We start from the raw sequence: 5,000 nt of genomic DNA, 5'->3' as shown, positions 1-5,000 counted from the left end.
GAATGTGAGTGCGATCACTTGTGCGCGTGACTAAGCGTCCAGCATATCTGTCTGTGTGCGGTCATAATGGGAATCTGCCTCTCTAGGAAATCTGGTGCCTCCTGCTCGGACCTACCAGGAGTGCCTAGAAACAAGTAGCAAGCGCTAATCCTTCACATTATTCAACAAAGGAAACAAAAGACAAACAAACAAAATAGCTGATGTATTATGGTCTGAATAATGCAGGGAGGGAAAGAAATAATAAGAGGATATAAAAACAGAAATTTCACCACTGAGAAGATAGCAAAAAGGACAGAGACAAAGGGCGTGTAAAGCAGGGAATGTTTTGCCTAGAATCTCAAGAATTTTTTTCTGCTTTCTCAAGCGACCCCAGTAGATGGCTGGACTTTCGCTTGCTAAGTCAAGCGGTGTACCGTCACCATGGCAACAGCATCATCGCGTACCGTAGTGGTTACACGCCTTCGAATGCGTGCTTTGGCCAAGAACTCTGCTGAATATTTTATCAGAAGAATTGATTTTTAAGGTTTCTGTTTCTGTAATTTCCATAACAATACAATTATACCATTGACATTTACTGCAAATGAAAGGATATAAAGGAGATTATGGGAATGAGAAAGGCTTTCTTATAAATCGTAAACCATCATAACACGAACAATGTATATCTCCTTTTTAAATTCCTCGTCTCTCGAAACGAAGAATATACCTAATATTCAATGAAAGAGAGAACATTTCAAGTGGAAAGGTATGAAATGGTAAAATAATTATGTAAAAAACAATAATCCAGAACAAAAATAATCGTTAGTGACGCTACGCTTGGCGCTCTGGTAAAGGCATTAATATCTCTTCGTGTATTCTAAGGTATAACACTGGTATACTCTTACAAGATGAAGCTTAAAACTTGGCCCAGATCTTTATGAGACAAGAATTCCCCACGAGAGATCAGAACGTGTTCGTTGGCCTGTGCTGCATCATCACTTGTATCATTACGGGCACGCGTTTGAATGGCAGATTGAGCCATTCTGTTTCACAACACATACTGATGTCAATAGCATGTCAATGCCAGAAGAAACTATTGTTTATTTTCATAGTATCTCAGCTTTGTACTCTGTTCAGTTGACCAAAGAAGTAGTAGTGATCATGGCTTGATTGGCTGCCTGTTGCTTTTATGTTTTCATTGTGTAGATATAGAACGGTAATCTGATTTTTCTGATGACCATAGTATTAAGTAGTGCTAATCGTATATGTATTTATAAATTGACGATTGCAGAAATTAACAAGTATTAAGGTCTTTAATACTGCACTCAGGTTTTTGAATATTAAAGTTTTTGTCATTGCTAAGACTGCCAGATAGTAGTTACATATTTTATCTATATTTCTATCTACCCATCTATCTATCTATCTATAAATCTGGCATTTGGCAAACATATAAAATTATATCAAAGAAATTATTATGGGATCATTCATTCAAAAAAATATCTAATGAATAAATCATTTGAAGGAAAACTGAATTGTGTATAGAAAAAGATTCGTTTCTTACTGTATGCCTTACATTACATACTGGCAGTGTTACGCATCCTAGATAATGTGAGCACCAGTTTTTTTTTCATTTAGCGAATATATTATCTATCACTAGGAGATGCCTCAGGTATTTTTTCGCATTTCAATAACTTTTTCTTCGTTTTGCTGTTACTAAGGTGAAATCTACTATAAACTGTTATTATCATTACTTTCATTTAATTTCATTTTCTATTTTGCATAACAGTTTCAAATTTCTGTAGCTTCCGGATAGAACATCATGTAATCGGTTATCGGGAAAGTCCATTTTCAACACAAAAGTATTAATGTTAAGGAATTTCATTAGTAATTGACGAATTCATAGCTCCTAATGACATCAACTCGTAGCTATCAGTGCACATCGGTAATGGGGGTATTTTCATTTTTTTTTAATAGATTTTCCTACGCATAGCTTTTCTATTAAGGGATGAATTTAGAGTTTAAGAAAATAAAGATGCTTTAGAGAGAAAAGTGACGATAAGCGAAAATACATTCCATTAATATTTTTTTATAGCAATATTAGGATCAGACGTGTGCCCATGCATGTACATATATTAACATTCTGCACACGTGTTTCCGCGCGTGTGTTCGTCACATTTCCAGACGTGCCAGTGGACGCAACTTGGCACCAGCCCGGCGTGTGTGCTCTTCGACTTTGGGAGCGGGCCCTCGTCGCCAGGGCCGAATTGTGCAAGGCGGCCCATTGTTCCACGGGAGAAGGCAACGCCGGAGCCCCGAGTGGCAACCGCGACCCCCTTCGGTGACCCAGGCTTTCCTACTTTCCACCCTGCTCAAAACCCTGTTGAAGATGAGGTTGGAGGATTTCACCCGGTCTTTCTATCCTTCAAAAGAGTGGTTCTCTTCCCCCGACATAGTGCATGAATCTACGAGAGATATTTCCAGATTGTTGAAAAAAAAAAAAAAACTCATTTGCTATTCTTCCCTTGGACGGAAAGATAGACATGTCTAGAGAAGCGCTGTTTCTACGGCACAATGTTAGAGATAAAGGTCTATCACGGACGGAATAGCGAGAGCAAAAACAAAAATAGTAGCATTCATAGCTCGCTCTCTCTCTGTCTCTCTCTCTCTCTCTCTCTCTCTCTCTCTCTCTCTCTCTCTCTCTCTCTCTCTCTATCTCTATCTCTCTCTCTCTCTCTCTCTCTCTCTCTCTCTGAAGCAAAGATTTGCATTGATATTATATGTGTTCTTCGCTGTAATGTTTGCATTTGTAAAGATATCCATTCGAATTCTTACCCTTTCTGCGTGTTTCAAGCCAATTCTCGCAACATCACATCACCTTGTTGCTTTCCTACATTAACCAGAGATTAATTTTTCCGGCGAAAGTCAAACAGCTTTTGGGCCTTTGAGGACTTGCTACCGAGTCATCAGTACGGAAGCTTTAATATCCTGTGAAGTTTTAACTCTAAGTACTCCAATGTTTATATTATTTTAGTACATGCTGATCAGTATAATCATCCTTAGGGGCAACGTACAATGGTATCGACGTAAACTGAATAGCATGACCACTTATTTTGGCGTGATGTATTTTTTTTTTTTTTTGTATTATTATTGAGAGTACTGAGAGCCGAGAGATTTCACCCGACCACGAAATGCGGATGCGTGTCTCTGAGGAGTTAAGGCGCAGGAGTTCATCTGTCCTTGCACAGTGGTTCCTGAACTTTGTAGTCACGAACCCTTTAAAAAATCTCATGAAATCTATGGACCACCTTCCCCAGAAATATGCATATAAAACAGCTTTGCAAGCAGTGTGCACTTTATCTACTGAGACTTCCCCAATCCCTTGCTCGTTGTTGTTGTGGGAGGCTTAGGGCACGGGGACTAATTTTGCATGGTATTTTCCTTTCCTTTCCTTTCCATTTTCTTCCTCCCATTGTTCTGTCCACTTATCATAATCGTTAAACAATAGTTTGCCATTTTCGCTACAATACTTTATCATAATGCTCCCTACTCCCCTCCTAACAAGCTTTACCTTATGCTATGCCCCATCAGCTCTCCCTCTCTACCCTTTTCACTGCCATACTACCCCCTAGTAATGTTCAGCCTGTAACTTTACCCTAATCATTAACTCATTCCTAGCCTTTTCGCTGCCCTATTTAACCATAGCGCCATATGACCTTCGATGTCATATAGCACTTCCTTACCTGGGGGCAAAGACCCCAAGCCTAACGCTATCAGTATTTTGAAAACGCTGCTAATGACCTTGGATGTTACACAGCAGAAAATGTTCAATAAATAAATTATCTATTACGATTCAATTGTCTCATACTCATATGAGATACCCACAGTAGCATTAAACTTGAAAGTAAGCAATACAAAACACTAATACAAATATAAATATCTGACCCTCGCGGGCTCCCCAAAACCCGTCCATAGACCCCAGGTGAAGGACCCTGTGCTAGCATATTATTGCCACGAGGGTAAAATAACGGAAACTGATACTGAAAGAAAAATAAAGTAAAATATTGATGCTAACATAATGGCGATGATCATGAAAACAATGATAGCTGTGCTGATGATAAATACACTGTGATCATAATTGCATTGTTGCTGATGATAATCTTGTGATAACAAGGATGCCAATGACAATGATAAGGATACTAGCGTTTAAGAAAATTCAAATGATAATATCAATAATAATAAGGATAATGATAACAATAACAACGGTGGGGTCAACAACAACAATAAAAAATGTTAATAATGATAATGACAACCAAAATGAAAAATAATAACAGTAGCAATGATTTATGATAAGGATATTAATGATAATGATAGCAAACATGATAGCCCTAATAATGGTGTCTTGTTATCATTATTACTGTAATGGCAGTTACAATATTGCAATGATAATAATGATGACAATAATATTGACAATAATAGTATGATAATGATAATAATGATGATAACTATGATAATAATAAGGAGAATAAAAACACAATCAGAAACAAAAGCCAAGCCGGCAACATCTTGTTCCCTGCCCTCCCTGGGTCTGTCTGGTTGTCTGTTCGCAGGCTAGTCTGCCTCCGTCCCTGCCTGCCTACTGGCCGGGGCCTCCAAGGAGCGGCTGCAGCGGCCGAAAAGCCGGAATTTCATAAACGGCTTGAATGTTGCAGCGCCTCGCTTCCGGGTGCGCTTCTGCTACCTTTCGCGAGAATTTTAGTCTTTCCAGAAAGAGCTGCTTATGAAAAATGTATTTGTGTGTGTGCAAGAGAGAATAAGAGAGAATATAATTTCTTAAATAAATAAGTAAAAAAAAAAAAAAGACAAAACACGCACACACACACACACACACACATACACCTATATACACATTTGCTGGATTTGCTGAGTTCGCCGTCTCAAGGACTGGCATGCTGACCTACGTATGCTGGGGTCAAAGTTCGGACCGAAAGGAACTGTCCTCCTTACCGCTGCTCTACAAACTTGGA

The sequence above is a fragment of the Penaeus chinensis genome, chromosome 6, assembly GCF_019202785.1.
Source record: "Penaeus chinensis breed Huanghai No. 1 chromosome 6, ASM1920278v2, whole genome shotgun sequence".
Lineage (NCBI taxonomy): Eukaryota > Metazoa > Arthropoda > Malacostraca > Decapoda > Penaeidae > Penaeus > Penaeus chinensis.
This window is presented reverse-complemented; position numbering follows the sequence as displayed.